Source organism: Cupressus sempervirens, chromosome 10 (assembly GCF_028749045.1).
Source record: "Cupressus sempervirens isolate cs-2001-9-10 chromosome 10, ASM2874904v1, whole genome shotgun sequence".
NCBI classification, from domain to species: domain Eukaryota; kingdom Viridiplantae; phylum Streptophyta; class Pinopsida; order Cupressales; family Cupressaceae; genus Cupressus; species Cupressus sempervirens.
This window is the reverse complement of record NC_143127.1, coordinates 192512448-192522788: the sequence shown is the minus strand read 5'-3', so window position 1 is coordinate 192522788 and position 10341 is coordinate 192512448.

The window sequence follows — 10341 nt, the reverse complement described above, 5'->3', positions numbered from 1 at the left end:
AGTTTGTTTCTTTCCAATTGTTTCCTATTTTCTAAGAAGTGCCGAGTGCTGGTTCTCTCTCTATGAGGTAGCCAAATTTCAAAGTTTTTAGGTCTTGCAGATTTTGCAGAGATATGCTTTCCTATTTTATGGTTGTAGAGGGTAGTTTTAAGGTTACTAAGCATGCTTTTCTATAGTTTAGGGTTTTACTCAATGGACCTTCACAATTTATATGATTCTATTGCCCAATGGGTGTGTAGGCTACAAGTCCATGCATGGCAAGCTTGCATCCCCCCTAAGTCACCATAATTGCTGGCTAAGATTTCTTCTTGCAAAAATTGAGATTTATGAATTCAAACACATTAATGTTCACATGTATTTAAATTTTCAAATATATTAGGGAATGTAAAAATAATTTTTTTATGACCTTGGTTATACCTTATTTTCCTAAGTACTGTTTGATTTAATTTCCTTGTGTGCCATGTTTCATCTACCATATGATGTAAGGAGATCCATGGTTGTTGTATTGTCATTGTTAGAAGTTGTAGTCTTTTTTATCATAGCGACAAAGTGACATGTGACCACATAGAAAATTGAGCCCATTTCGTTGGTCAACATAGTCAATGGTGAGCGTTTCATCTATTGTTAGACCAAGATCATCAAAGGGTTGTCACATTTTTTGCATTTTGCAGTTGTGAGGTTTTTTAACAATGTAAAAAAGTGAGTGATTGACATGTGGTAGGTGGTTCCTTTTCCTTTTGTGGGCTAGGGGTGAAGTGTGTAATGTCCCCTTTTTGGACATTTTCAGTTTTTCTCCATTTTGTATAGATTCCATTGGATTTTCATTTGATTTGCTTCTTTATTCCCAAAAGCTTTCATGATCATTCATATTTGATTCCCCTTTTACAATTAAAATTCTCTCTCTCTCTCTCTCTCTCTCTCTCTCTCTCTCTCACACACACACACACACACACACACACACACACAGATATCAACACTTCATAGGGTTGCATCTTTTCATTAATATATTTAATAAGGTAGTTATTGTATTATTATAATAGTTATATATAGTTATATATTAATAATATATGTTAATATTAATAATATATATTAATATTGATAATATATGATTATATATTACCATAATAATATATGACTATATATTATATATTATTGTATTATATATGATTATATGTTATATATGAATCATAATTAAATATTACTTTAATATATAATAAAGATATAATATCATATATTATTGTCATACAGATATGTACTAATTATCTATGGCATATAAATATCTAACTCATAGATAGATTTATATGTATAATTAATACTTATAATTATATAATATATAATTATAAATTATATAATATATGATTATTATAATATTATAAATTATATCTTAATATAAATATAATATTATTGATCATTAATATTATATACTCTTTATGTATAATTAATTTATACATTAAAATGGGGATATCACAAAGTGAACAAGTCATGTCATATGAGCTAGTGTGGGGCCATATTTCTATTGATTGACGCACTAAAAAGTTTGGTGTATTTTGTGGAGCCATCAGATGGGATAAGATCTATGGTTGTACCTTTTTCACTTTATGAAGATGCAAGGTAATTATTTCATGCAACAAAGTTAGAGGTCCACACATATATAGAATGGACCTAGTTTGAAAGGTAACCATGTAATTAACATCATAGTTAGGATTGACACTATTGTAAGCTACCGTAGTTATGTTTAAGGGTGGCAAAGTTAGATGATACAGTCAAATGCTTGAAGACTCTGGAAGGTGGCATAATGGAATAATGTGGTTGGTCCACATGGCTTTGTCTAGTTGTAGGACTTAGTTGACCTACTAACTTTGCTGATTCATATGCTAGAAATGACTAGAATTGGATTTTATTGTGTGATCTAATTTGCTTGATTGATTCTAACCACTTCCAAGTAAATGTGATGCTAGAAAATGATGTTAAGGACACTTTTCTAGTGTATGATTGCCCATTTTGGTATTTTGTACATTGAATGATATCATTTCTATCACCTGCAAGATCCTTCCAACTAATGTTTTAATGATTATGCTACATCTGGGTTTGTTTTGTGATCATATTTCTTCTAGATTTATAGTAATTGCTAACTATATTGGTTGAGTTTAACTTCTATGAAAAGGTATCTCAGTTATGCCTAAGCTATGAAGGTAGATTTTGTAATCTTTATAAGGGTTTATCATTCAATAATTCTTTATCTTGGTATCCTATACTAGCTATTGTAATTTCTTGTGCCTCTAAGCCATTTTAATTCTCTACCCTGTCTCTTTCAATCATTAACACACTATGCAAGACTTCTCTGCCTCTAGTTAGTGTTCTTGTTTATATTTTGCAACTATATGATTGTATCTATTTTTGGCATTTGAATGATATTAAGAAAAGTCTCTTCCTATAGAATTCTTGTGTTTTTTTATCTACATGTGGTTGTTAGACTAAGAAAGGTCTGAATTTGTATTCTTTGAAATTATAATTAGTTAACTATGAATTTATTTTGGGCAGAGATAGCATCAAACACTCTATTTTGGTGCATCACCCCTTAGGTTATATTAGGTATATTTTCTTTCAAGCATTACTTATCCCTTTTGCTCTCCAAGAGTAGTTAGGTGTATCTTGGTAGTAAGGAAGCTGACCTTCTCTAGAGACTCAACCTCATAATTTAGGTCCCATAGCTTGGAGGATATTTCCTTGTTTCAAAAGGTTGTCCTTAGGTAAAAAATTTGGGCAAGGGTGCAAAATTTTTTTGACAATAGGTTATAGACAACAGAGATAGGAGAAAAGATTAAGAATGAAACTAAGCAATTTTCTACTCTTTGTATTCATTCCTTTGAAACAAGTACATTCAAGAGGCATGAAAGAGTCACAAAACATCACATAGATTAGAACTATACACTATTTTCATTACTATTACTCATACAATAGAGAAATGTTGAGAATGGTGGTATCATAGCTATGGATACTTGTGAAAAGTCTAGAAATGAGAGAAGAATGAAAGAATCTTGGATTTGATATGGAATTGAAACTTTTCCTCTTGAGTCTCCCTCCATTATTTTTTCAAAGCCTCTTTCTTCTCTCTAGAACTGAAAACTTGATCAAATCCCATCATTGCCATAATAAATTTACAAATATCTCATTCAAAATGATGACAAAAAGCCTTTTTCTAATAAACTATAAGAGATGGTATCAAAATTCTATCAAAATATACATTGAACTACTTTAGATTCAAAAAAATATCATTTCTAAGACCCTCTCCAAGTTTGGTGGATACCCATCTATGCATTTGGCTACAAACTAATTCTAAACAACCCATACCAGAATGTAGTTGAATATGGAGCACCTAAAATGAATATAAAAATATCTATTATATGCTAATACCTATGCAAACATTGATGGAAAATACAGAAAATAGACACTAAGGTCTTTGTAATAATATATAATAGTCCTATATTTGATGAAAATTTAGGCAGGTAACCCTCCATTTGAAAATCGAGCAGGAAAGGAGACTAAATGTGTAGGTTAGTCTACAAAAATATAAAACTATTATAAAATTTACACTTTATAATATGGGTGGCTTTGATTTAAAAATGTAGGACCTTCAAAACTAAAAATATTCTAATCCCTGAGGATGTCGCTCATTCTAGGAGAGAAATATCAAAGGGCTTTTTTAATTTTAGATAATTCCCTCCTTTTTATGTACATAGTCAATTGGTCAACTTCTAGATGACACATCTCAATCACCAATTGGCTATTTTAGCACTAGTTGTTGCCACATCATCACCCTATTAGTACCCTTGGGTGGTCTGTCATGTTAGCACCATGTGGTACACTCTGATTGGTCCCCTACATCTGATCAACGCTCCAACTCAACCAATTCCACTTGGGCATCTTTGCCTCTAAATGCCACATGTCACACTATCATTTATCAAAATCACCACCTCATCTACTTGTAGGACCTTAGTTCCATATGTCATCATTTCATTATTTTACAAATGCCGACTGGTAATTGTCTCTTAGCCTTGTGATCACATGAACAACTCCATCTCAACATCTCTAGCTTTAACCTCAACTTGTAACTAACCATGGAGATCATGCGACTAACTACTTGTGGTTAGTTGTGACATTTCTTCCACTAATCCTTAACTTCAAAACTTAATTGGTGATCATACATTAACCATTAGATTAACCACCATGCACCTGCTTGATCATTTTGTGCTAATTGCCAACTTGATGCTTGACTGTGTGATCTAGGGTCTTGCCTCATTTTCTATGCCATGTGGCACTCTCCTATTCATCTGGTTGGTCGCTATGTCATCTATCCACATCTAATTTTGGGTTCAAAATTTTCCTCTATCACTATGCCAACTTGTTAGCTTCCATAGGCAAGAGTCTCCTCCAAAGTGTCCATTCACTTGGACATTTCAAAGAGTTTACACTTGTAGCTAAAATCACCTTAAAAGTTAGTCTCCTACTCAATATAGGATAAAAATGATATCATTTCTCCATTAGAAAATTGTAGCAAAATTCCAACCAAGCCTCCACACTAATAAAGATATGTGATATTTATTTTTCTCACATGAGCATAACCATCAAAGGGAATAAATTCTAGACTAGTAGCAAGATACAATATTGTCTACCTTCAAACCATTTTGTAATGAAGATCATCACTATAATTAAACCATTCTTTAGCTTTGTTCCATTTTACTACCAACATATTTCACATTGGATCTTGCACAAGACATGCATATAGCCCAAATGATGTTCTCCTTTTTTAAGTATGCCACTACTTTCCCTTGTTATATTTTTTTTCCCATGATGAAGTCCTTTCCCCAAAGTTTAATGTTGAAAGTAATACAAAATTATAATATTATGTGTCAAGTTTTAGAGGTGTGTGTGACAATAATCCAAATTTCAATACACATGATGACTTATCTAATGTGGGAAATATTACTAAGGGGAGATTTAGTACTTATTCAAATTCTTCTCATACTAATGATGCTACAATAAGCTTTTATTTTTCATATGATGAAAACAAAAGGGGTGGAAGTTGTGATTTTTATTATGGGTTGTCCTCATGTGTTGATAAACCTTATGACAATGAGTTTTGTGCATTCAAGGTTTACTCTAATGAGTTTTGTGAAAAATATAATGACATTAATCAACATGCACAACTCATTTGATGTAGAAGAATTTTAGTCTTATTATGAAATCTAAGGACACGATGATCTATACTTTCATAATGAGAAAGTTGTAGTAAATGATTCTAGTTTTTACATGCATTATGAAAGTGAAGATGTAGAGTTGGTTTTTCCAAGTGAGTTGATTGGAGAAGCTAATTTGATTGGTTTTGCCAACATGTTTCTAGCTTGTCTCATGAAAGTGTTAGTTTTTGATGACTGATCAGGGAAGTAGTGTACATACTTCATAAATTCTTTGGTGTTTGGGCTACTATTTGCCAATGGCACAAAATTTTGGGCTACTATTTTCCATTCACCAATGGCACAAAATTTTGGGCTATTAATTGCCAATTTATGGCTGATATGTTTTAACCCTAAAGTGACAAAAAATACTTTTTGTTAGTAAACAATTTTGTCCTTCCAAAATTAAATAAAAAGAATGACTCAAGATACCCAAATTAATTGGACAAATTATCATTTTACTGATAATCTTCCTTTGAATTGAGAGGTACAACTCCCTCATAAAGATATACAATGAATGTGATATATGCTTATTTCTTTAACCTAAAGACACGAACGGTTTTCTAACATTCCTCCATAAATATGGAATAAATGTGATTATCAAATTAATAAGATGATTATGAGAGAAAAACCAACAAACAGCCATAGGACTATTCACCAAGGCCTTCACAATACTAGAAGAGAATAGAGAGAATCAAACATATCATTTTTGCAAAAGACAACAACATAGGGCTATATTTGAAACATGATAGAAAAGACCACAAGATCTTTCTCCATCAGAAAATAAATATTTAGACCTTAAGATCTAACATAAAAACATTCCTTTCTATTTTTAACACATGAAAAAATAACAATAGTATTATTTCATCCCTTCTGTTACCATCAAATACAAAGAAAAAATAAAATCAACTCTCTACATTTCCCTCTACAAAATAGAAAATATTCTTCTCCCTATAGCAATAGTTGTAGAACTCCAACCCTTGGAAAAAGAAGAACCCTGTTACAATAGAACTTCCCCTTTTCAAAGAATACAACCTCCCCTTGCTAACTGCCCTAACTCCCTTTTCTTTTGAAACTGCTCCCCAATGATTTCTTCCTGTGCGATTTTCACAAATGCCTTAGGTTACAATAATAATTAATTCCTTAAAAGAATTAATTATTTTAAATTCTTCCATATTTATCTTACCCCCTTCGGCTTACCAATTCACTTGTTTGATCTTGTCCTTTGTATTTTCTCGTTTTCACCCTCACATCATAAAAATAATTAACTCTTTTTTTAGAATTGACTATGTGAGAGATTGACATTGGTTTAATTTAAATAAACTATTTAATTATTTTGCATTTGATCTTGATAATATTTAATTCTTAAGAGAATTAAATAATATCCAATGCAAAATAATTTTTAAACAATAATTTTTTTAAAAAACTTACCATGTTTTTACTTCTCACATAGTTGAATGAAGAGGGGAAATACTTAGGGTTTCAAAACCCTAGGTAACATTGGCTCTTTTTAGGGGCCGCATTCTATGCTGGCATGTAGAGAATTCTAGAATCTCTGTCTGCTACTATCTAATGCCTTGATCATTGGGCCATAGAGTAACCATTTGAACTAGCAAAGTGATGTAGTGATGGTTCAATAACTCTTGGTGCAAACAGAAGTGCTTCTAATATTGAGTCACTTATAACCCTAACTACATCATGAAGTCTCATATATGCTACTTCACCTACTACATATTGACCAACTATACATGTCTCTACATGAAGTCTACCTTGCACTCCAAAACACATGTAATGTGTAGCTAGTACCACTGGTATAGGATTTTATTTTTTTTAATAGCAAGGCCATGCCATACACTCTGCAACAATGTTTTGAGAATGAGAGAGAATTTCCTCCTTAGGTTTGTGGCTTATATCTAGTAAAATAGATCTCTCATTCTATATCTTCAACTGATCATTGACATTGCATACCATAACACCTCAGAGAGCAAGTTCTTCTCTATCACCATATGATGGCATGAATCTTTCCTTAGCTTGATTATAAAGAATACCTGAGCCACGAATAGCTTTAGATATTACAAATGCATTTTTGCACTTACAAGGTTTAATAGGTAGACTTTCATCAGCCAAAGTAGTTGGATGGGTACAAATTCCATATTTGAAATCATTATATGTGCTCCATGTGCCATTGCAATACTGTCTCTAGTAGCAACACATGGGTTTGTAATACTTGGATAAAGGAATCTGAATACATACCTTAGAATTTGATGTTGCCACTTGGGTCTGGGCTTCCACTGCCTGTCATTGCATTTACTCACCATTTTGCACTTATTAACCAAATAAGGGTTCACATTTTTATCTTGACACATCTTAAACCTCAAATCATGCACATAATTGGTGGCACACTATCATTTTCATTGAACCTCTTAGTGCTTAGTTAAAGATCATATTATTGATCATACCATGTGCATCATCATGCATTCTCTATAGTGAAATGTCACAAACAAGCATATTGAGAGACTCCAAACTTAAGATTTTGATTGATCACAATCTTCAAATCTGTGCTGATTTTATTATCTCTGTGACTTTTTACCTACTTGGTAGTGGTAATGATTACACCTTTATGACTATGTAATAGATAGGATACCTCCTCAACAATTTTCCATGGGTGTAGGAAAGAGATAAGTTGCAAAGCGAGACTCACTATGGTACATGCAACGTTGCAGCTAATCTCACTAACATCTTCAATTTTCATTTTGTTATATTATTCAAACCACCATTTATCCATACCGCCATTTTCTTCATTAGATAGGTTTTGTTATTCATGCTCATTTTCAACAACACATCTCCATGATATACAATGCCTTCTGTAGCTTCCTTCAAGGATGTGGAAGCAAACACAACCAAGCGCATATTGCCCGCTACCATATCTGTCACAGCTGGCCAATCTTCCTCACATATTTCATATCATTGATGCACGTAATATTGTTCTCTCAACAATATTAATATGTTATGCAAATAACCATACTTGTGTAGGGGTGAATCAGGTACATGGCAACATTATTATATTGCATGAAAGATAGAATGAAGGAATGCAAAATATATGCATTAGAAGTCTACCAAATTGAGTCTTTTCAATATTGTTCCCATATTACTCTGAGTGCACAAAGGATGTTTAAAGCTTCAGTGACTGGTGTAGCCTCATCCACATTAGTTCATTGGACCAACAATAACTTTGTGTATGCTCGATCCACCATCACAGGCATAGTTCTAATGACTTAGCATTTTTTTTTTTACACATTTCATTAATGAAAAAGATGAATATTATTCCTTTATACCAACTCATCATCATTTATTTTTTAATGAACCCTAATTTTTTTAGGTGTAAGCACATAAATGTCTAGAGCCCATGTAGTTTGAAAAACATATTTGCTCCATAAATGAAAAGAGCCATGAGCTTCTTATAGAGAGGAAAAGAGCAAGGGAACACTTAAACACTAAAACTACTAGCACCACAAAAGTGAACACAACGAACCACTCCTAGCCACAACAAAAGCTTTATGTACAAAGAGTAGGGTAAGAAACCCATACTCAGAAGAATGTACTTGGCTGCTCACAGAAAACCATTAACTAGTTGAGAGAAGTATGCGCTAGTGCAAAACAATGGTTGGTGTGCAAGTAATCCCATTCCTAAAAATTTGAGAACAACCATTGAAAAAAAAAATCCATAGCTATAAGCTTTCTGAATAGAAAATTAAAACCGAGAAGCCAGCCAAGATTATAGCTCATCAATTATGGCATCTCCATGTCTTCTTGTGTAGGTTGTTTCTTATCAACACTCTTGACATCTTCCATGAGATTCTTGGCAAATAAAATGGAGTCTCTATGGTGATAGTCTTTCCTAAAATTATTGAAGTGATAATCCACATCATTCTCATTTAAATCTACAACTTCCTCCTTCAAAGATTCAGGTTCCAAGAATCTGTCTATGAAGTCTATCTCAAAACAAAAAGATTCCAGCATAGGACCAAAATCCATTAGCTCGTCTTCACAATCAAACCTAAACACTTCTAATTTGAGTTGTGTGCATGGAATTAGTCTAGGGCTTAAAGAATTTCCTTTAACTTCCATCTCATCTTTCTTAATATCTTTGAATGCCTTGGCCTGAAAAGACTCGTCATTCATTTCAATGTGATCAAACAAAAACAATTCATAATCAACTTCAATCTTTTCATGTGTGTGTTGATCTTTCATACCCTCCTGAATAACATCATTTGATGAAATATCAATAATAGTCCCAAATATAAAAGAATCAAAATCTACATTTGAAACATCCTCTAATAGGTTTTCATTTGATCTTCCAGCTTGCAACCCTTGTTCATTACAAGGTACATCTAGGCTAATCATTGAGTCAGATGATTGGGAGACATATTCATCCTTAGACTCAACATGTAGATGGTAGGCTCCAACTACACTACAGGAAGTACTTTCACTGACCAGAGGGATTTGAAGATCTTTATCATTGAAAACTGTTTGACTTTGATAAATAGGAGGCACTAATTTAATTTCTTTGAGAATGAGCCTTTTTTGTTTAGGCTTTACCTCTAGACAATTCTGTTTTTCGCAGAGATAAACTCCTTCCTGTGCAATGTCTTTACACTTCATTCCACTTAGAATCATATCATAATCTAAACTAATAGCCTTTTTGGGTGATGCGACGCGCTCCCCTACCGATAGGTGGTTAATTATGTGGTGTTCCATGTTCACTAATAGTCATGGCTTTTGGTGCAATGGTAAATGGGCCCTACAATTGGTATTAGGGCCTGTTTTTGGCCTGGTCATGGGTTCAAATCTCCCCGGTGCCTTCCCGACCTGCATAAGCACCTGGTATGCGCATCGAGGGGGAGATTGTTGGGTGATGTGATGCGCTCCCTTGCCCATAGGTGGTTAATTATGTGGTGTTCCATGTTCACTAATAGTCATGGCTTTTGGTGCAACGGTAAATGGGCCCTACAAGCCTCCCTTTGTGCATCTTGCAATGTTTGCAATTTTAAATGAAGAAGAAAAAAATTAATTTCTATTTGCATGGTAGCAATGAAAACACACAACT